At 37.6% G+C, this 24621-nt stretch overlaps 1 long non-coding RNA gene across 4 annotated transcripts; it reads left to right on the top strand.

Annotated features, from left to right (window-relative positions):
• The first annotated feature begins 1293 nt into the window (after positions 1–1293).
• Positions 1294–24308, top strand: LOC137154208 (uncharacterized). Of its 4 annotated transcripts, none has more exons than XR_010920155.1 (3): positions 1294–1378; positions 4133–4253; positions 23978–24308. It is a non-coding gene; the product is annotated as an uncharacterized lncRNA (long non-coding RNA). The 4 variants fall into 4 exon arrangements; XR_010920153.1 differs by lacking the exon at positions 23978–24308 and adding an exon at positions 21359–21584; XR_010920154.1 differs by lacking the exon at positions 1294–1378 and adding an exon at positions 2806–2932.
• The last annotated feature ends 313 nt before the right edge of the window (positions 24309–24621 follow it).

Here is a 24621-nt window from a genome sequence, read left to right as displayed (position 1 = left end):
AAGGGAAAGCATATATAATAGGCATCGCCGAAAATCAGAACTCATCCCTGCAAGCCCAGTGGTATGTAAGTACCCTTGTGATAGGGGTTGATTGCTAACAAAACCAAGGTAAATCCTCAGGATTATTGAGAAAGGATCATCTTCCTAAACTGTCTGTATGGACGACTAGATGTGTGTGCAAACAGAAGCAATTTCAGCAATGTGGACTCTAAAAAAACATTATGGTGAACTAAAAGGCAAGAGGAAAAACTATAAGAGGGTCAGGCACTAAACCATTGAGGAACCCCTCCCCCAACAAACACAAAAATATGTGGGCTGCTTTATACACTTCTGATTCCTACCCAGGGAAATAGATGGTCCTGCAAAATATGTGAAGGTGATCAATGAGACTGCTGTCTGCCCATAATTCCTTTTCTTTTGTTAATCGGATGCATAAATAAGGCACCGTACTCTTGTAAATGTTAATAAAACTGTCTGTCAAAAGAGTCAACTGCATTGATTCATGTCAGCATGCACAAATCTTTAGATATGTTTCTTCGTTGGAGGAACCTACAATTACCCAATGCCTGATTTTCAGAGGGGCTGACCATCTGACATGCCCAGGACCTTGGAAAATCAAACCTTTATTGTATTTCCAGGAACATTTCTGAAATTAATTTTAACTGTGTATATTCTTTCCAAATATTTGTTAAACTATTTTTTTTTACACAATATCACTAGTTATTTTATAATTGCTATTTTTCTAATCCCACTTTTCAAAGAATTGCTGTTCCACCCACACAGTAGAAAGAAAAGAGAAAAGAGGAAGCAAATGTGAGCTAGACTGCTAGGAAAGAAGAGCTCTTATTGTGATGATCAATATTTCCATGGGTGAGTGACTTGGATAGACTTCTAGAATGATGGCAGAAAGCAAATAGCAAAAAATGAATAAAACAAGTATTTATTAACAAGAACCTCACCACCTCAACAAATAGGGGTAACAGTGCATCATATTGCAGAGCACTTCTGGGCTAACTTCTCAATTGATGTAAATTGGAATAGCTTCACTGATAACAATAGAGCTATGCCTACATATGCCAGCTGAGAACCAGATTCAGTTTTGAGGGTCCTCCTAGGAACTCTCTTTCTCCAATCTTACTTCCCCAGCACTGTTATCTAAAATAATTTTTACATGTTTGGTTTAGGGCTTTTATATAGCAGTATTAGCCAAACTTCCTCAGTTCCTGCTGATTGGTTATTGTTGCACCTGTGACACTTTAAATTAGCCACAGGTAGGCTGATTTGGGCCCATAGCAATTAATTGCCATGAAATAACTAACAGTCACTTCCTTTTTTCTCTGGGTGTTAAATAGGGGAGAGAATGCTTTTCTTTTGTGAGGTAAGAATTTCTACTTCCTTCAGCTAGAGAAGAAATAACCTATGTTGATACCTTTCCATAAGTTGCTAATTCCTTAAATAAGAAAGAAAACAGAAAATTAAAAAAGAAACAAGAAAACAGGTTTCCTTTCTACTCTGAAGGAAGGTTGTAGAAATTTAGGGCTTGACTCTGTTTTTGCAGTTTGCTCTGGTCTATACCAGCAAAGAATTTAAGCATCTTAAATATAAACAAGTGAATAGTCCTACAGACATTAATGTGTGTTGGAGGAAATCATTAGGGCTATTCTGTATGCTTGAAGTTAGGCATGTAATTAATTGCTTTGCTGAATGGGGCTAGAGATGCTGAGGCTCGTATGAGGGAGTTCTTGGAGGACAGAAAACTGTTCAATAGTTTTCATGCGTTAAGGCCCTGGTCCAAGTGAATGGATTTTTGCACTTACATGGACCCCCATTAGAATCACTGGGGGTCTAAGCAGAAGCAGGGGTCTGCTCACATGGAACTCATTGTAGGAGCCTGGTCTTTGAAAGTTATATGTATGCACACACAACAAGAAGGAAAGGAGTTCTGAAGGTTCTTGAATAATAACCGAGGGAGTAGTAAGGAAACTTAGAGAAAACTTTTGTTCCCTGACCACAGTAAAGCAGGATAGGGAAAAAAATCTTTCCCCCAACTCCGCCATCACCCATTATAAAAGCTTAGGTCTAATTCACTCATGTACAGAAAACTATGTTCTATTGCATGTAAGATTAAACTGGAAAAAGTCTATTTGTTGTCTCTTCTTTTGCAATGACAGAGGATACCTCTTATACCAGACTGAAAATGGATGACCAATAAATGTTCATTAACTAGAGAGAAGACAGTTTTGTTTGGTACTCATAGTAGATGTTCATAGTGTTGAAGTACAAGATCATAAACATTTTGAAGTATAAGGAAGGAATGTTACGGGGTATAGAACGCATTCTGGAGAAAGGGGTGTGTGCTGTGCTGGAAGCACAATAAGGTCATGGCTGAAAAAATGTAACTATATTGTAGAAACCTCTTTGACTATGCTGTTTCCTTCCCTGTTTCTTTAATGCTGACCTCTGGCTTGTCATATTATCTTCTAAGAAGAAGAGAAGTGAGAATTAAAAAATAATAGAAAGCTCATGAAGGGTGAAATCCTTCCCCTCCTCCACTTCTCTGATTAGATAAGCAGCTAGGGTTTGGCTGTTAGAAACAGGTTGTGGTCACTCTATGGCTACTGTTCCTACACCTGTGCTAGAATAGGGCCTGTAATCCCAGCATACCACCTACAGGAGGTCTTGTGGTTGGTGGAATTCTTAATTGTGGATCCAAGGACCCCATTTCCAGTTCCTCTTTGCCTCCTACCAATGCAGGGCTCTGTAGAGCTGGTGTTCAGCTCAGCTCCATGGCATGCCAGGGTTGCAGAGTTCTTCCATGTGCCCACCTACTGTGCAGCAGAGCTGCTGCATTTGCAAAGTGTTGATCCCATTTGCTCCTAAATGAAGTTGACAAATACTCCGTTTATCAGACCTCATTATCTCTTCCTGGAGGGTAAAATGTCTTTACTACCTTGGCACAGTTCAATCTTCAATTTAAAAACAAAATTGTTATGTAAAAGCATGTTTAGAAAGTAAATTTGATCTTAGATTAAGTAATTAGTTTTGTAATTCAATCTTTGGTGATGTGCTTATTTAAGAAATATGCTTGAGTTTATATATGTCAGATGATTCACATATAAGAACTACAACAAGTGATTCATGTATAAAAATGACATAATTGCTATTAAATTTAGCAGCCATATGGATGGCTAAGAGAACTGCTGTATTGGCTTCAGCAACTATTTTTTATTTCTACCTATCTAATGTAGGTATTGCTCTTTGTCAGCAGATAAAACACTTATGTGCAGAAAAAAAGTCTCCAAAGCCTAACAGAGATTTCTTGTTAAAATGGGAAGAGAGGTGCACAATTCAGCAAAACAAGGAAAAAACAAAAAACTTGGTGGTATGGTGGAGCTGAGTTGGGGGTTTATCATTTTTTATCAATGAGACTAAACACCAGTTCTTGCAATATGTGCCATGTGAGATTTTATTGCTTTCTGTTATTTTTAGTACTAGAAGAGAGATTAAATGAAATCTGGGATTATTTCAGACAGTGTTAGAAATGAGCAATAAAAGTTCATCATCAGAATCAGGCTGACCCAGTTGGATTTTGTAGGCTTTAGGTATTCCTCTATAAATACCCATACAATTAAAGTTTTTCAGTCATAAATTATCTCGGATATATGGTGAAGTGGGAAGCAGTAAATATCCTTGTTAATATGCAATTTTTCCCCCTCCCATGGTATTAATCTCTCTAGGATTACATGTGGTGGTACCAGTTTTTGTGTATGATCTTGATTTGTGAGAAATTCAGCACATGTATAAGTCTTTGAAGGATCAGGGACTCAGTTTGTGCTATCTTCTTTGCAGCCTATATTAAAACTTGGCTTTTACAAGAACTAAATGAGGTAAATGTAAATTGATTTAGATTAGTTGTTTTGCTTCTTTTTATCAGAGAAGGAAGATTACGTCATGTATCTGATAAATTAACTGCTTTTATAGCGTTTAAATCTTTATTTACATTTTAAAAATTAATGGGCTCAATTCGGCAGACTTGACTCAAACCCAGACAGATATATGGAATCAAGAAAGCTTAGGGTATAGTCAACCTTCAGCTAATGGAGAAAGTGAGATCTCTTCCTTGCCTCTGCAGGTGTTGGAGGCCTCCTTTGCCTTTCTTCAAGCTGGATTTTGCTGATTCACAAACCTGACTTTCTGGCATCAAAATTTCAGTTCAGAACATGAGCAAATTGTCTTGGTGAAAAATTATAGAGGTAAGTAGGACATTTGTTATGATGTGCATGAAGTGGTAGGAAAGTGGTCGTAGAAAAGGAAAGAGATTCAGATACTTGTAATAAAGGCCTTTTGTTTATATCCAGAGTAAGAGGATGCCAATTATATTTTCCTGTTGCTGGTCACTGATAAATATGCTTTTAAACATCAAATAGGAAATACATCACATATATTTGTGAACTGCATTTGAGCAGGTTTCAGCGGTCATGTGCCTCCATTTTGCCACGGCCCCAGACTGTCCCACATTTAGTTCTCCTGGTCAGGTAACTGCAAGTGTCACAGGGTCTTCAACCAGGCCCAGACACTCGTGTGTATGTTTCTGCTGCAGGGTTCAGTGAGTGTACTGCTTCTGTTTTTAGGGCTGGCTGAGTCTAGATGGTAGTGTGCTAGTGCGTGGTGCCTTTAGTTTCTTGCTGCAGTTCTATCTAATCCTTCTTTGAGGTCAATGGAATTACTCAAGGGATGAATTTGGCCCAGAATTTTCAGTGAAAAAGATTTCACAACACAATCAAATAAATAAATAAATAAATGTGGTCTTGGTTGGGCCTTCCTTTAGTTTTTTTTGGCAACCTGTCTTGACATTTTTGCAGACAATTTTTTCATGGTTCACTTCAAATTCTTAATTCCAACAGAGTTTATCTAGTGGGAAACCACATGCTATTTTTTCAGGTTCCCAAACTGGTTAAAACTAATCCATGTTCTCGATGGTTTGTAGAAACTATTTTGATTAGTTTTATCAGTCCTTTGTGAGAAGACTCTCTCCCTTTGAGGAGGAAGGAAACATATTTCGGGGAACACAAGTCTGTGATGGGAAGAGTGGCAATATACCCCTGAAAAGCACCGGAAGAGGATTAGGTCTGCTGCCTTCCAAAGACCCTGAACCAGAGGTAGAAGGTCCACGCAGGGGGGAAAAAAAATGCTAGCTAGGCGAATGCTCATTGTTAGGGTAAGACTTTCACTGGATTTGTTTCAAGGTGGTGAGATTATGTGGGAACAGAAGTCTCTTTGTAGGTTCAGCTATGTTACCTAAGTATCCAAACTAAACAAAAGAAGCTGAATTAGGCCAGAAACTACTTGCAAGAGATCCCCAGAGCTGAGGGAAAAGAAGTCTGAGGGAGAAGAAAGGACCCAGTTTTTCTAAGAAACTTAGAAAAGAAATGTTAACATTTAATTTTAAAATGTGTATATTAAAAATAGATGAGACAAAATTCTGAATCAAGCCTTGATGTAAGTGGCCACAACTCCCATTGGGTTGGTGGGAGGTTTGCTGCAGGATTGAGCTGTATGAGAATTAGTATTGGTTATGTTCTTAACTTTGCCATAATAAGGAATCCCCTTCTCTCTGGCTGATACATGCCTATGGTGTTTCATATTCCCCCAGTGAACAATACCAGAGCAAAAACATGCTGAGCACATTGTAAGCTTTGAAATCCTTGCTTGTTGGTAATTTGTCTTCGGTCAGGTCTTGATCTTGGCCTTTCCTGTGTGCTTTGCTGAGATGGGATCTCTGTTATAACACTAACGGCTTATGCTTTTGGAAAGGTGCTTGAGGTGATGTGTAGGGAAGAGAGAAGAGTATCACTGAATTCCCTACAACAGCTAAATCTAATGTGCTAGTAATAGTGGTGGCAGCAAATTGATATTGTACTTCTCACTCTGGACCTTATTTTTGCAAACTGGTAGGCTGAGTGGAGATTGTAGGAGCCAGTGTTAGGAGCTGCTTTTGTGTGCTTCCTATTTTCACCTTGTTCAGTTTTGACACAGTGGAGAATAGCATGTATGTGTGAGAGAGCGAAGCACTTTTCAAAAGAGGAAGGGGGGCCCCCATATAATAAAGAGTTCAACTGAAATAAGTGGGGAATATTTTTTTTCTTGCATGCCAGATTTCTTGCCACTTTCAAGCTAATCCTTTCAGTTCACTTCAATACAGTCACTGAAGTAGCTTAGAAAAGAGAGGGAAAAGATCTTTGATATGCTAGATCAACCAAAAGTTTTTAAAAATCGCTCTTTGTATATGCCATTTATAATGCAAATCTCAAGTTAGCATTTTGGGCTCACTTTGGTGGGCTCACTGAAGTACCTCAGTATACAAAGAATGAATACAGAGGGAGATCCCAAATGACAGTGTGTTTTTGATAGTTCAATAATAAATAAAAAAGGAATTTAAATCTTCTCATTTTTATAAATACCTTTCACCTCCTCTGAGTGTCTGAGAGAAAATATTACTGTATATTAGTTAAAGACACAGAGTCATATCCTCAATTGATGTCAATGTAGCTTTGCTGAGCAGTTGAGCATCTGGCTCATCGTGTCAAGCATTTCCAGCTATCTTCTAAGGTTCAGAGAAGAGAATGTGTATTAACAGTACATGTTTGGACAGAGAACACACCTGAAGAGGCCACTGGCTTGTTAAGAGAACACATTATTAAGAGTCAGCTTTCTTAAACTACACCAGCTTGATTTTCAGAGGTGCTGAGCACCTGCTCCCCCATTGGCTGTGATGGGATTTGTTGGTGCTCCACATATATCTCCTGCCACATTTTTTAAAAACAAGTAAATAAATAACCGCAAAGCTAACTTTTGGGGTGACTCCCCTGACTTCAATAGAGTTGTATCAGGAATGATTTCTGCTTGCTATGTTTTCACTGGAAGATGGAGACACATTTATATTTTTATGAATGGGAGAAGAAATTTAATTAACTTGCATGTATTTAGAGCAAGCATCGATTTAACTTCTTTTAAAATTCAATTTAAACTTTGATTTAAAATTAATGCATTGTACTGCACGTTGTGCATATTTAAAAAAAATTCTGTGGACAACTTCACACAACCTGTAGAAATACAGAAAATAGAATCACTTTTTTCTGTATCTGTAGAATCACTAATTTTCTGTAGTCTCCTTGGTGTTAACCCTATTAGATTCTGTAAGGACTGTTCCATAAAGGGTAAATATAATAGAAAAACAAGTTTTTGAAATGCCAGGTTTTTGGTTTTCTGTTGGAGTTGCATTGATTTCCAACTAGACCTTGTAGCAACAGTGACTGAAAGTCATGATGGGCCCATCATGACCATCTTCCTTATGCACACCAGGTTCCCATTATTATAATAAACCAAGACTCAAAAGCTGCAATCAGGATGTTGCCCAAAACAATGCAAATACACAGTTTACCAAACCTCATTATCTCTTGGTATGAGGTGCCATAAAAATGAATTCGAAGACATGTTCCTTTCCCTAGAGAAGTTACTATCTGGGTTCATTGGGAACCTTCAGTGTGCAAGGATAATCGGTCCTTTTATTGGTAAAGTTCCTTAAATATTTACTGTATTTGCATGGAAAATGTTGATATTTATATTAAACTTGTATGGTTTTAAACCTCCTGCTGCTCTCCACTGCACCTGCTGTGTTGCCATTATCTATATCATGTTGAAATTGCTGGTGTCTTTCATTAGATGTGGTGCATATGGTGGCTCAGCAAGTGTGGTTCGACTAGGACATATTTAGTCTATTCTGTAACATGAAGATGTCATCAAATATGCCAAATGATGCTTCTGTACTATATTTTTTTACTTATGATTATAATATTCTGCATTTCCTTAAGAAATCAGTAGAATAAAACTCCTCTTGAGTCATACATTTTTAAATTTTTATTTCAATCTATAAAACTCCCTATCCAAAGCTCTGGATAGCCTTCATGTACATTTAAAACCAGTGTGACGTAGGAGTTGCACAATAAATAGTTGAAAGGAACAGCATAAAGATGTATTTTTTGGCGGCTGAATACCTGAGGCTGAAACTCAAGCATCAAGCTCAAGTACCCCTATGCTATTGTCCTGCTGCTTTTGGAAAACTTCACCCACCTGACCACATTCAAGTGTGACGGAGGAAAGAAAATGAAACAATAAATCTGATCTTTATGTTTAGAAGTTTTGATTATTTTGTTGAATCTAGGAAATGTTTGGAAAAAGTTGTACAGTCTATTGCAAACTAAATTGCTACAGACTGCCTCAACATAATGTAAAGACAAGAGCCTGACCCAAAGCTCATTGATGCCAATTGACTACATTAGACTATGGATCATAGGACATTTAGAGACAGACAAAGGATGCAGCTTAAATTCAAGAAAACATATTTTCCATTTCTATCAGTTTTAAAAACACTTAATAAAATCTTAAAGCTGAACTCAGTTTTATGCATACATTGAAAACCCCTTAAAAGGTTACCTCTGGATTCGGTTTCATACAAAACACAGCTGATGATCCTGGCTTACTGTGAAGTCTTAAGAATGTGCTACAACATTCTAGTTTTTCAGGTGTAACAGCTGACACTTCAGTCATTGGGCTTCTAACAAAAGGTTATTTTTGAAACACTGTGATTTAAAATACAACTAGATTGTGCTGTGGGGAAGCCTGTAGTGCTTCTACTGTCTATTCCAGGCTATTAGGGAAAAACTCAGGGGGAAAATATAAATAAAATATGCCTAAGCACACAAACCAATGATCTGTATGTTGGCACATACAGGACAATTTTATTGCATGACCTACTGGTTAAAAACATCAAAAATATAAGTCAAATCATTTGAAGAACTGCTGTTTAGTGAGTTAGAATGAATGAAGTCTTTAGTGAGTTCATGCTTTCAGATTCATTACTTGGTTCTGTTCTAGTCATGCCCTATCCCAGTCTTAACTGCCCCAGGCAGTCTTTTTGAGGACACTTGACCTGCCAATCATATTTCAGAAACTACTGATATGGTACTTGCTGATTTAGTTTAGATTCCAAACAGCCTAGCTGCTGGATTACAGACTAATGACCCATCAGATGCTAAAGGCAAAGGCTTGAAGTGCACTAGTGAATTAAGCTTCAACATTGTCTGAAGGGAAGAATTTATTATGTCATTAAATCTGATTCAATAAGTTTCACTTCTTTAGATACTTTTTACTTAAGACAATGTAAGAAATTAATGTAATTAAGTGTTCCCATTTTTCATTTTATTCAGGTAAAGTATTGCTGTTTAGGTATAGAACCAAAGGACAATATTTTGTTGAATTTTAGAAATGTCAATAGGAATGATAGGTTGGGAAAACTATGCATGGCTGACTAACCAACCATGGACTTCCACAAACTAGGTTCAGTTGAATGTATGCTTCAGTTGGTAAATACATAGGAAAGTGAGGTTTGTCTGATTTGAAGATACCCTAGGTGAGGTTTTAGGGAGCTTTCCATCAAACATCAAAGCCTCAGAGGTGTAAAGATATTATCAGTAATTTCTAGATGGCACTTGAGGTTTAATGTGAAACTTAATATAGACACATAATGAGATGGAGTCAAATGAGGATTTCTGATGTATAGGAATCTGAAGAAAATCCCATAATGTAAAGATCATTCTAAAATATAACAAAATTAAACATTTGGTGTTTTATCTGTCTACATATGTTTCATGCTTGTCTTATAGCAACAGACAAAGTGTTTATAAATAATAACAAAGATATTTAGTAATATAGTAGGAATCTTGTCTTTAGCTTTTGTCGTCATTCACAGTATCTGATAGTCTTCTGAGGTTTTAAAAGACATTTAAAGGTTGCAGATGTTATCAATGGAATAGCAAAAAAACTTGATGCTTTCTAATATGTGAAATGTAAGTATCACTAATACAGTGTTTTCTCCTGGCATTCTCATATACCAGTGAGAATGGGAAGATAAAAGGATTTTAAAAAACATGGGGAATGGAGGGTGGGAAAACCTATAAACCTGTTTTAAATGTGTTGGACCCTAGCTGTTAGTGAATGTTATGTATTGCAGTGAGACGCAAGTGAACCATACATACATATGAAAAGACAGTAGGTTTGGGATTAGGATTTTTCATTAGAACATTTTAATCACATTTTTACAATCCATAATCAAAGGAAATATTAATATTCTAGACTCAATTAGAATTAACCTAATGGACTGCATTTCTTTTTTTCCCTTTCATAGTCAGTCATTCCCTAAAAGGGGGTAGCTGTTTCCTGTGAGCCAGTAAATGGTTAAAGGTCACTCTGATTTATGTCCATACATAGCTCTAACATTTTTTTTCTTTTTGGTTTACATTCTGGAAAGACAAAAGTTCACTTTGACTTTTGTATTGAAACTATTTTTCTGTTGTGGTCTGGATCATTAAGAGAACTTACAGACTGTTCATTATAGCTCTTTAGATTTGTCCATTAGGCTAATAATGAAAAACAAATGTACATAATTCACCTGACAACCAAAAGCTCTGCTGTTTGTCTGTCCATTCAATAGATTTTCAAAGACAGGCAAGTTAGCACCAGCGATCAGCCCACTAGACTATCAGGAAATTTCATAGAGCTATAGAAATACTGTAGGTACCAATGAAGCATCACACACAGACATATGCACCCCAAGATAAACTGGGTTATACTGTGTATTGTTTTAAGTTAACTGATGTCCCATTAAGTAAAGATGGTTGTGTCCTTGTATTTGGGTACAAACGTGCCCATCATTTGCCTCCTAGCTTAGGGAAAACTCAATAGTCTCTCTTTGTTTCCTCATGGTTTGAAGGATGTCTGTCAGGGTTTTATATTTATAACTGGTGAATGTAGTCTGTCTGTAGTACAGCCTGTAGCGAAAAGCAGTGAGAGACTGCACAACCTGCTTGTCTTTGTATGTGGAAAAGGGTAGAGTTTCATGTAATACATCATCTCTTATTTGTTTCTGTGATTTCAGGTAGTCAGGTCATCATATTCTATAATCACATTTAACAAATAATTCCCATTCATTTTTTGTTTTGCTGTGAAAGTTGTTATTGTTTAAGAACTAGGATGCAGAAAACGGGCGTCTTACCACTAGTGGACTTAATCAAATGCATGTCATGTTTTCCTGTCCATTTCATCCCACCACTACCTAAATTATCCATTCTATAGCACGGTGGTTAGGGCACTGGCTTGGCAGGTCGAAGACTAAGGATATGTCTTCACAGCAATTAAAGACCCACAGCTGGCCCATGTCAGCTGACTTAAGCTCATGGGGCTTGTGCTATGTAAATGTTCAGGCCTAGGCTCTGGGACCTTGCAAGGGTGGGAAGGGGATGGGAAGGAGACAGTTTCAGAGATCCAGCCCAAGCCTGAGCATCTATATAGCAATTTTTAGCCCTGCAACCTAAGTCCTGTCAGCTGTGGGTCTTTTATTTCAGTGTGGATGTACCCTAAGGTTCAAATTCCTGATCCTCTGCCTGATTCAGAGTGATCTGGGATGTAAAACTCCATTGTGAATCAGGCAGAAGAGGAGGGACTTGAACCTGGGTCTTCCACATCCCTGGCCAGCGTCCTAACAGCCAGCCTACACTGCTACCTAAGTACACTTACAGTGTATCCATCAGTCCATTGGGATCCTGATCCCAATCAGGGCCTTCCGGTTCTATTGCAATATGCATAATATAGGAAAGAATCTCTCACAGGAGTTTAAATCATTGCAAGCAGTCCTTGTTGAAGGACAAGTTATGGCTCAGTGAGCAAGTAATAGACGTAACTGACATGCAGTGGGCCACAGTAATCCCTGGTGTAGCTTTGATTTTTGGAATGTGTGACAACTTGGCTAGTGCTGGTTGGGGGGGAAATGTCATTAAAAAGGGTTTCAAATTATTTCTTACTCGCTTCTGAAAGTAATTTCTTTTTTGACTGGCTCTATAATTGGTTGAGAGAAAGAGGGGAAAGAGTCACAAAAAATTCCAAAAATGTTCCGTTCCCTCCTGCCCCTCAATTTTGAAATTTTGTCAATTCTGGGCAGCTCTCCCAGTGGCACTTGGAAGAATATCACTCCTACCCTCCACCATCTTTCTATTAGATTTTTGCTAATTTCAGCATCCAGTTCTAAATTAATTTCTGAATTTTAAAATTCTCTAGGGACTTGCTCATGGAAAGTTAGATAAATCTCATCTATTTCTCCTCCTGCCATCCCAACACCCATCTAGTCATTTCTCCCCCTCTACCTCTTCCCACAGTCTCTGAAACTGCTGCTACTTGGAAGAGCCTTCCTGTAGCTCTCCACCTCCTCGACTTTCCATTGTATCAGAAATTTTTGTATTACCCACCCACCCCTCAATCTTCTTCTTCTTGGCTTCAAGACTGAACTTAGGAATGGGAGACAAAAGCCACTCAATTCAAACATGACCTCTACCAATTGACTTTGTGGACCTGACACAATCATTGTCTGTTTCCCCACCTGTGTAATGGGGATAATACTTAACTAGCTCGTTGTGTTGTAAGGAATATTTAATATGTGTTAAGTGATGACTAATGATCAGTTTTATAGTGGAATGTCTTATCAATTGAATTTTTGTCCATTGCTGATTTCTGTAATGTATGCTTGCCTGCTGTCTTGTAGTAGTATGATTAAACAAGTGTTGTGAAGTGGTTTCCTTCTTATGTGGGGCCCTCCTTTGTCCCTTCCAAAAGATATTCCAGGTTCAGCAGGCTGGTTGAAGGGTGCGTATATGTTTATAAAAGCTGAGATAGATAGTTAGTAACCACCAGCTTTTGAAGCCATGTACTTTTACTGTTTCCCCAACAGATTTATAAACTCAGAGGCTGTTGGAACAGTGAAAACCAGAAATGCTGAGTGCGTTTAAGCACACAGTAAGTTGACTGGGTGGATAGAATAGTGTGACCTAAGAGAAACTTAAATATAGGTTGTGCTCTTTCTTGTTCAATATCCATCTTCTTTGAGACCAATATTCTGCAGCAGCGTATTTTGCTGTGAATAAAATTGGGTCTAGGGTGACTAATATTTGTGAGTTGCTTCTGTCTTCTACTGCTGACCCCATGTTCTAGAAAGCTAAGTGAGGAGCATGCCTTGAGAAGAAAAGTGATGACACGTCCTCCCAGACTATTTTTGCTGCTGTTTCTATTGTTAGTTATTTGTATTACTGTAGCACTGAGAAATCCTAGACCAACCAGAACTCTATTGTGTTAGGCACTATACAAATGCAGAACAAAAAGATGCTTCCTGCCCCTCTCAATAATGAAAACGTAGCTGCTAGCAAATACAAAATCCATATTTCACATGCTGGTTGCATTGGGGTTGGGTAAGGAGATACCAGAGAGAGTTTTTAGTGTAATTAAAAATCAAAGCTGTGCATAATACAGCACCTTCCAGTTGATCATCCCATGGCACTTTCGAAACAGTAATCCTCCCAACTGCCTGATGAGTTTAAGGTAAGAATTATCCCCATTTTACAGAAGGAACAGTGTGTGAAAAGCTGGTGGGAAATCCTTTTCCTGGAAAAAACCTTATCTCTTGACCATCTCTAGTTAAATGATTTGCTGAAGGTCACTTGCTCAGGGAGCATATGGCAAAGCCAGGAAAAGAATCCAGATTGTGAGATTCGTTGTTTTGTGCTTTAGCAGCAAGATCATCCTTTCCTTTGAATAGACTGACCCTGAGAGAAGCTGTGGCCTGATATTTTGCCTTTATTCACTCTCTTCCTCAGTTCAGTCTGTCAATTTCTTAATTAAAATCACTCGAGATATTAAGCTCACCTTTGTCTTACAATCTTGGAGCTTTTATAAAAACATTGCTCTTGTTTGCCAGCTGGGTTTTCTTTCCCAGGCCTACTGTACTCAGTTTTATTATCTGTCAGATTTTAGCATTGGGAGGCAAACTAAACACATGGGAACAAGCTAAAACAATAACTGTGTTTTTCATAGTGGCTGGTTTTAATTTCAAATGGGGAGTTTCAGTTACCTATTCTATAATGCTTCACTTACTCTCAGGTATTTCAGGTAGATTAATAGCGTTCTGTATGTAGTATGTCCAGCATGAAATCAGTGATGCGGTATGTTACCTTGGATGCAGTAGGTACAAGGTACAAACTTCAGTTAACATAGGTTTCTTGTTTATCTCTTTCTTGCATTCTAATTCACCTTTGGTAAAATTTAAACACCCTTAGCAAATCTGGCAAGGTTTCCAATACAACTATTGGACTTGCTTGCAAAAATCAAGTAAAATTCCTATTTACATTGAAAATGGGAATAATGGAAACTTGCAGTGAAGTGCCATGAACATTTATATACTAAATGTTTAGTTTTAGCATACACTAAAAAATTCAGAATGTTTTAAACTAGTAATTCATCTAATACAAGGCAAAGTGCTATGTATATTTCACCCATCTGTCGAAGGTACTTATGCGGCCTCCATCACCATAGTATCTGAGCACTTGCAGTTTTATCCTTGCAATCCCGGTAAGATAGGGCGGTTCTATTTTCCCCATTTTACAGAGGCTAAGCGACTTGGCCATGGACACACAGGATGTTTGTAAGCAGAGAAGGAACTGAGTCCCAGTCTTCTGATCCTAACCACCGAACCATCTTTCTTGTCTGGTTTTCCCCTTCTCCCTTTGTCTTTGAGTAGCAGAGGGGAAACTGGAAACTATTCAAAACAGACATTTTCAAAAGGATAGTGGGTCTGTCATCTTAAGACCATGTGAGGCCAAGTGCTGTTTTGGTTACACAAGAGTAAACACATTGTCCTCAATAGGGTTGCGTGGGTGTAATTCTGAGGAGAATTTGGCCCATCAAATCTGTAACATTGAAAGACTAGAAGAAAATGTTAATAAAAATGCACTAATTCAACTTTTGATAATGTAGGAATATATGAACTTGTATAGACACAGTTAGGCCACCACAGCATAGATATTATAGAAATGCATATATAATAATAATTGATGTAATTACATTAGTAGTATCAGGAAGCAAAATATTGAAATGTAAAATATAATGGGGATGTACCAGTAAACTAAGCCTCATTTTGTTGCACACTTTGTCTCTCAAACTGAACCATGATGTCTGTCCCTCCATTTTAAGAGGACTATAATAGTTTTGGTTTCTTTACTTGATTACCACTATCCAAAACTACACCACATTGAATAAACTAAAAACTATATTTTGTACCTGTTCTATCTACCATTTTATATTTGCTGTGTTGAAATAGTTTGCTTAATAAAACAATTTATATCCCCTCCCTCTTTGATATAGGTTGTTTTACAACTAGGAAAACTGAGTCACTGATTACATTGGAATGTCAAAGCCAAGATCACTCAGTGAAGTAGCAACACATCTGGGATACAGTCCTGGGGTTCTGATTCTCAATTCTCCACTCTAACTACTAGAATTGAACTCAAGGCAGAAAAGAAAGGAGTTATGGTTCACGGTCAAAATGCCATTGCTTATGTGTTGTGCGGTCGTTAAATATGGTACTGCATCATGTGATCTGTGTACTAGGAACAGCAGGATAAAGGACAGTTTTGACTTAAAATTTCCTTGCTCTCTTGGGGATAAAATTTAATACTTACCTTCACTCTAACACACCTTTTTGTGGTTTAATTTGAATGATGATTTTTATGGTGAAATGTATTGTTTATCTGCCAACTTTTTATTCAGTATGTATAATTTAAAGAAGCATCAAATCTCTGAATATAACTATCTCTAGATACAAGGTAGTTTGCCTACTTAGGTTGGATACCTAGGAGCTTGTAAACAAATCCATAAATTTGTCATGTTGATTATAGTGTTGGCAAACACAATGGTTGATCATGTTATAAATGTTTATCAACACCCGCACTCACCCACCTGCTAAGAGGTGCTACGCTTTAATGAAATTGTTTGAATATCAAGGCTGGTTGCTAAGATACAATGTTCTTGTTACTAGGGTTGTGATGCTTACAGACTTCTGTTATCAAATAATGATTAGAGATGTGCTAACCTCAAGGTGCTCAGTACAGTGAAAGGTTTACTGAGCCACAAATTAGTAAACTGTCTGCCTGAGCAGACACTTACAGAAGGAGCACATGTGCATCAAACTTACAGAGCTGACATTTTTAAAGAAGACAAGATCTGGCAGTGTAAATGTTCCTATATATGATGAAAGACTGTCACAGGAAATGTTTACATGATCTGTTGCCTAGCACAATGTCTTCATGCCATTTTTTCCAACTTAGAATAATGTTGAAAACCTAAAGTCAAATAATTGCTTTTTTTCTCCCCTACTAAAAATGTCTCCCAACATCCACTTCTTGAAATAATATTGCATTTTTCAAATAGTGAATTCCTGTTTTCTACTGGCAATAAGATGAAGGAAACAAAGATTTGAGAGAAAATGAGCAGGAAGAGGATTTTGTAGGCAAAAGATCACATTTCTAGATAATACAATACATTCAAGGTCAGGAGTTTTATTGATGTGTATATTCACCACTAGATGTTAAAGAAGAGAAACACATCAAATATTGATATCATTTACTTTTTAATTTAGGTGCTCTAAGCCTTCTGATTTGCAAATGCATTTCATAAGATAGTATAAATATTGTGCTTCATTTTGTTCTTTTTAACAAGCATATTTCAATGTTATTAACCATCAAAGAAAATTATGACTAGCACAATATAGGTGATCAAAAGGAATTTTTTCACACTGCTGAAATAAGTAATCTTTAAGTGTAATTGTTGATCTCATTATTGAATTAAGGTTCAAGCAGTATTTACAGCACCTGCATTAGCATGAATTCAAGTTTGAAGCCAGTTCAACTGAAATAATCTAAATCGTAAGCAGGGTTCATGTCAGCCTGTGGAACTGCATATATATTTACATTGCCAGTTATTGTTTGTTATATTCTACTACTTGTCCTGTCAGCATCCAGTTGCTGCCACTTTACAAGAAGCTCTTATTAATATAACCACAAATCTGTTGGTGTGTCTATCAGATATGGTAGATAATATTAAAATAGTGTAAATGCAGAAGAACTTCGTAGAAGTATACTGCAGTTATAATCCATGACATTAAAAGATACAATTCAAATAAATTCATACTTCAGCAAATGATACACACGTGTATCATACACCCATGCTCTTAACATAACCCATGTTCTACCTGCAAGTGGGCTGTAGATGTACATACAAATATTCCATGTACAGAAGATGCCTTTGTCATTATGACCATGATAGTTCGGTATGCATCAGTGCTACCAATTTTGAATGCCAGTTGCAATAACTTCAAGAATGATTTACCCAGCTCTACAAATTCCATATAGATGAAATCCAGCCTGATGCAGAGGGTCTATACAAACACTTCTACACCACTTAAACTATGTAGTAGAATGCATAGGACTGGGGTCACCAGTGAATTAGCCACACAGGGGAACTACATGCACTACTGCCCCATACTATGCAGAGGGTGGAAATGAGACCATGGGGAGAGGCCACAGTACCACAGTTATGTGGACCTAGTGCTTAGAACGCCTCATGCAGGAGAGACTATTCATTATTTCCAATGCTATGTAGCCTGTAATATTGATTGCAAGGGCCAGGGGATTGTACTGTAGCCCTGGGCCCTCACTCGAGGAGGGTAGATTTCATCTCCCCAACCTTACCACCTATACTTCATTCACATTAAGCCACCGTATGCTGGGTTTTGTGACTGAACTTAATCTTACCCTGTATGAGTACTATGGTCACCTTGGAAGGGTCCATATTTACTGGATCACGGTATTTATTTACCATGGTATTCAAGGAAAATGTAGAAAATACTTCTGTAAATGACACTATTTCAATAAAACTAACATTTTTCCCCTCAGCTGTGCCCCCTATGCTCATGATATAAATATTTACAGTCACATCTAGCATCTCACTGCCTTATAATTCAGATACTATCAAGCCATGAATACCTACCTATTCACGTGGCATTGTGTGGACACTTTATCTACAGCAGCTGTTGTTTAAGTTGGTGGTGCTGGTAGGGGGAAGCTTTTCTTTAAATTTATGTTGTAGTGAGTGATTTGCTTTACACTAGATTATGTTGGGATATACTGTGTCATGACCTGGTATAACCCAACTTAATGCAACACACATGGTTGTATTGTATTGCACATTTTTAAAAAATTCTCTGAGAAGTTTAGGAGCAGGTGATTTCTGTAAATGGAAGATACTCACTCAGTGATATTTCACACTGGCAAAAATTAAAGAGCATATAAACTTCTAACACAGAAAATTATGGATGGGGGTAACATTTTCTAAAGCTCCTAAATTACTTAGACGCTTAAATCCCGTTGGCTTTTGAAAGTGGAATGTAGGCTCCTAAGTCATTATGGATAGATGTACAACTACAAAAAAATGCCTGCAGCAGTGAATCTGAATCTTGGCGAACTGGCTGTGGCTCATGCTGCAACACTAAAAGTAGCGGTGTAGACATTCCTGCTCAGGCTAGAAGCTGAGCTCTGAAACCAGCTCTCCCCTCTTGCCGGTCCACAGACCAGGGTTCCAGCCCACTACTATTTTTAGCCCTGAAGTGCAAGCCCAAGTCAAGTAACCTGGGCACTCTGAGACTTACTGCTGTTTCGTGTGTGTTTGGCAGTGTAGACATACCCATAGAGATGTTTTAAAATGTTACCTGTGACAAGCTGTCTTGCATTCACTAATGTATGCCAGGAGCAACTCCATTCAGGCCAATGGAATTATTCTGGTATAAAAACAGTGCAAGTGAGATCTGAATAAAATGACTGGTATCTGGAAATAAAGCATTGCAAGGAATTCACAATAGCAAGCTTTGAATTATTATTTTCCTTTTAAAATCTCGAGTTTGATCAGTTCCCTTTTTGGAAACTAACTCAGTAGGAATGTAGGAGGAAGTGCAAGGCCAAAATTTCAGTCACAGATGCTTAAGTTAAGGTGCCCAATTCTAAATTTGGAAGCTCAGATAGGCACTTAGGCCAATATTTTTTGAAAATAGCAGACTAAATTTACACTGCTAAACTCCTATTTAGGCACCTAAATAAGTGGCCTACTTCTCAAAAGCACTCTGCAGCTCTGACAGACTTCAGAGAAGCTCTGCATTGGCACAGAAGTCTGTTTGCACACATGCAACTACAGGATCAGGGCCTGTGTGTGTAAATACTAACACACACAAATTATGTTAAAAGAACATTATTCAGGTTGCAAAGAAAGCACTCAAAAGTTAGGAAATGCCAGAATTAAGATTGCTTGAAATTTCTTGCATTCGGTTTGGATCAAACTGAATCTTTTTTTATCAGATTTTCAGATCTTCCAGAAAACTGAAAAATCAGTTATTCACGCAGCTCTAGTCATCGGTAGCCAGAGTTGGGATTTAACGAAGTCTTGGATTGAAATATCAATCCATAAATACTTCTGCAAGGGGCAGGGAGGAGGCAAGTGGCACGGTGAGCATGACTTTTTAAAACCTTTTTAAAAATAAAGGTTTCCATGTGAAACCATCTACCACAATTTTCCTCACTTGTGGTGATCAACCCTAGCAACACTTGTCATGCTACAGTATATCATCATCCCTCCTTTGGCCGGTTGGGAACATCTCCCCTGTAAGAAAACATAAAGCTGTTCACTTTGCACACACATGCCTAAAACGATAGGCAAGAAATACCTAAATATAAAACAAGGGCACCTTGGGTTGAATGCTTTATGAGCTCAGCCTGTTATCGGCTCCCTTATAATCACACTTGAGCGTCTCCTGCCTTTTTTTATGTATACCTGTAGCTTGTTGACAATACACTTGATCATATGTGTGAGCTGCCCAGATTCATAGCTAATGTTATTAAACATGGTGAGCTCTCATTCTTGGGAATGGCTTTTTTATCACTCTCTAAATACAGAAACAAAGCAACACACCTCAACAGGAAAATAAAATCCATGCAATATGAAAAAAATAACCACTTTCAAGCGGATCTCACCAAGGCTATTGTTTTATAGCTCAGTGCCCTAACCTTAGCCCATTACACACTGGTGGCGGTGTGAGTCTGAGGGTCAGTGAACACTGGATTTTCCCAGTAAATCACATTTAAAGAACTACATGTGTTAAATACCTTGGTAGAGGCCCAATGTGATGTAGCTGTGGGGAGACTTGTATGCCTTTAAAAGGGCTCTGCATTTATGTGCCACTTGTATTATATATTATAACAAAATGCCTCACCATCCTTGGTGTCATAGCAATTTCAATAAAAAGAAGTTAACAAAAAAACAAAAAACAAAATGTGGTGGTAAAAGGCTCAAAGCTATGAAATGGATAGGGTTCTGATGTGCTCTGACTTAGGTGTCTGTATACAGATCTCATAAAAATATTAAGAGGGAAAGCAAATACTAATTTAGGGACTTTATGTGAGAATTAATCAACTGGGCTTTTTTATTTTATAAAAGATCTAAGGAAAATGAGACAGATCTGAAAATGGAAAGTGCTGTAAAGTCTGCACTAATTGACATTCCAAAAGGATGATCATTTAAAATCAGGTTTCTTGTTGATATAAATTATATGTTTCAGTTGTTTGCATGTGGGGGGTAATCTGTTTCATGTGGTTTTTTGGAACTGATTATTCCTTTAATTTTATTATTCATCATTCATATGCTTCTATAGAAATGAATTATACCATAGTTGTTTCGTTCTGGCTTAAAAAGGTATCAAATGAAATTTGGAGGCAAGTTTAGATTTAGAGAGACTTTGTGAAACCAGAGTTCTACAGAGATGTCCATGACTTTTTTATTCCAGTGAAAATAATTTTTAAAGTAAATAACTAATTCCCTGAGAATGTCCTGCGTATTATGTAATGTTGTTGATGGGAGATGAGACTCTGAAGCTGATATTGAGTAGTAAACAATTGTTCACACAAAATGAAACTATTGCTACAGTAGTTGTAGGGTGCCTGTCACCAGAATATATAAGCACCTTCTAAGGTCCCAGTCTTTCAAAGAGTCCCTCCTTTATCCAACGAGCCCTTTTCCCCTCACCAACACTCCTTTTTTCAAATCCTTTCCTCCTCCACAAACCCCTCCCCATTTTTTGGTGAAAAGTTCCAGAGGGTTAGCCGTGTTAGTCTGCATGCAGCAAAAACGAGAGTCCTGTGGCATTTGAAAGACTAACACATTTCTGCAGGCATAAGCTTTCATGGGCCGCAACCCACTTGTTGCAGCCCATGAAAGCTTATGCCTGTAGAAATTCGTTAGTCTTTAAAGTGCCACAGGACTCTCGTTTTTTCCCCATTTTTTTGCAGCTACTCTTTTCCCATAGAAATTTCTGTGCTCCTTTCAGATGATGATTTGGTCATGGACATGCCACCACCTTGGAGTTAGTCCAGGGAAGGAGAGCTTGTGACATCTTCAGCAGTTACTGCAATAGTGAGGAGATGATTGCTGTCATAAGGAGCTAATGTCACCATTCTCTACAAACGTGCCACAGAGGGCATAAACATGCCCTGTTTTCAGAACATGAAAACGTTTCATAAGATTTGCTTCCCTGAATAAACTTGAGCACTTCTATCCCATCCCTTGTTGTTCTAGTGCTTTAACAATGGGTTCTAAATTGAGGTGTAATACTGTTTATTGATGTAGGCGATTTCACTGCTCTTTATGATACCATAGTACTCAAATGTGAAATAATCTCGGCTAACAGTCACCATAAAATATTTTTAAGAGTGTGTTTTATAGGAAACAACTGAGTTGAAATGAGCATATCACAGTGTTGCTTTGTATACTAATTATCTACATCCGTGGCTGTGTGAGTGGGTTCAGAATGCTGTACCTGCTGTGGTGAACAACTTGCTCCTAGTCATAAAATATACGCTTCCTGTGGGCACCTGACTGTTCTGTGCATCGCATCACATTGAGTTATGTCATGTTATGTCACATCACAGATGAGATATGACCCAATGTAACCTGACACAGTGCAATGCCAGCACTACACTGGATCAGAGATCCAAAGAACCCAGCAGTTGTATTTTGTCAAGGACAGTAAAATACAGATTGGCTACACAGGAAGCTCCAGGTATTCCAATTTGCCCATTAGCCTGGATATTTGTAGAGAGTTTGGCACATCTTTGTAGGATATAAATACAAGACTTTTTCTGTATGTGTGTGTTTATGATACTTGTCTTTTGGGAAATAATAATCTTCCCACTTCTTAATCTAAATTGATCTGCAGTGAGTAGACCAATAAAATGCATCACAACAAAATAAATTCTCTTGTATTAATAATATACTCCTTAAGATTTTTCATTCTCTCTTTGTCTTCCCTATGTCTGTGTTATGTAGTCTAAAACAACTGCTACATTTATAGAATTCTGATAACATTTTAATAAAAGAACCCAATATCTTTGAATTTGGAGTAAGGAGAATATTGACAAAAATGGGGAGTGTTGAGCCTAATTGTAATAAAACTTATGGTACCTGAAGATAGCAGTATGCAAACTTTCTACTGATGGACCAGATTAATTTTAGTTTAAGCAGAATGACAGTTGTTTTTGTCACAAAATGAAGAGAGAACAGTTAGGTGTACTTATTGTTTTGAAGGGAGATGTTCAAGCAGAGCTAGCTTGAGGCCATAGAAGACCCTCAGTGTGAATAATTCCTCTCTCTCTATATAAAACTGAAAACTTCACCTAGTTTCAAGCCTGCTTCCTGTGAAGGGGCCCTATGTGGTGCTGACACTAATATGGATGCAAAATTTGGAATCTTGGAGGAAGTGGAGTTAGCTTCAAAGTAAATCCAATGGAATCAGTTTCCCAAAAAAGAGTTAGGGGACTATGGGGGTCTGACAGCACCCCACCCTTAACTGACTCTGGGAAGGAAACATTGCTACCTCTATCCCCACTATAGAGGTTTATCCATGATCTGCAGAAGTTAAACAACTGCCTTTATCAGGTGGGTCTTGCTAAACTTCTGGTTAGGGCCTATATAATCTTCCTAGCAGACCTGGTTGGAACATGAATATCTATTTTTGTTGAAAAAAAAAAATTGAAATTGTGAAGTTTTCATTTTGAAGTATTCAAAGTAGGTTCATTTTTGTGTTTAAAACCCTTTTCTACTTAACTACAAAATTCACAACATTTTTATAGGAGATGTTATCCAAAATGAGATAGAAATGGTAAAATGTTAATAACATTTCCAATCACTTTTTAAAAATGGAAGTAGGCATGACTTTTTGCAGAAACCGAAAAATGTTGAAATGTCAATTATTTTCAAAAAGCTTGCTTTTTGAATCCCCCTCCCACTACTTATCCCACTATAAAATCATGAAAATGAAGGATTGGAAGGAACCTTGAGAGGTCATCTACAGCTTCCTTCACTGAGACAGGATCAAGTATACCTAGGTCACTCTGACAGGTGTTGTATCTATCCTGTTCTTAAAAACCTCCAATGATGGGGATTCTACATCTTCCCTTGGAACTCTATTAAATATCTTTGTTAGAAAGTTTTTTCTAATATCTAACCTAAATCTCCCTTGTGGCAGATTAAGCTGATTACTTCTTGCCCTACTTCAGTAGACATAGAGACAATTGATCACAGTCCTCTTTACAGAAGTCCTTAATCTATTTGAAGGCTGTTCTTAGGTTCCCTCCACCCCACCGTCAGCTTTTGTCAAGACTAAACATGCCCAATCTTTCTCCATGGGTCACGTTTTCTACACCTTTTATCAATTTTGTTGCTCTCCTTTGGACTCTCTCCACTTTGTCTGTATCTTTCTTAAAGTGTAGCACCCAGAATTAGACACGGTACTTCAGATGAGGCCTCACCAGTGCCGAGTAGTGTGGGACAATTATCACCTGTGTCATATGACACTCCTGTTAATAAGCTCCTGAATGATATATTAGGCTTTTTTGTAACTGCAACACATTGTTAACTCATTCAGTTTGTGTTCCATTGTACTCCCCAGATCCTTTTCAGCAGTATTTGCTTGACAGGATGAAACAAAGACACAGATGCATCTCTGAAGTCTGAAAAATGAAGCAAACTATAATTCCAAAATGAAGCAGCTTTTACAACAAAACTGAATGTGTTTTGGCCTAATAATCTGGTTTGCAATTAAGATTCAATGCAAGCTGAGGCAGCAGATTTCTGAGGTAGTATGTGCTGATCTCTCGCTCTGTACTACAGCATATCTGCTTTAAATAATACACATAATATTGAAAAATATAAAATGTTAATACAAGTTATATAGCTACTAGATGTGTGATCCATAAATATATATATTCTGTAATTCTATCCAAATCTAAAATACTTAGATGAAGTAGATCCCTTTTTTCTGTAAGCAGAGCAAGCTTCATTTCCACAATTCAGTGTTCAATATGCAATCTGATCACACACCTCATTCTGTGAGTAGTCATGGCCTTAAATTAAATTACAAATCCTACATTGGACTGACATAAATCTGATTTTGGCCTGAACTTGAAGTGTTTGAAATACCAAATCACGACTCACTGATCCCTAATGAGAAGTAATCAAAGAATTTAACCAGCAGTACAAACACTTACACATCACTACAGATGTAGCCAAATTGACTCAAAGTACTCTCTTTCT

This window comes from Emydura macquarii, unplaced genomic scaffold (genome assembly GCF_026122565.2).
Source record: "Emydura macquarii macquarii isolate MOO-44397 ecotype Brisbane River unplaced genomic scaffold, CSIRO-AGI_Emac_v2 contig_1253, whole genome shotgun sequence".
NCBI classification, from domain to species: Eukaryota; Metazoa; Chordata; order Testudines; family Chelidae; genus Emydura; species Emydura macquarii.
The sequence above is the reverse complement of the archived record's forward strand: the minus strand, read 5'-3'. Positions and strand labels throughout refer to the sequence as shown.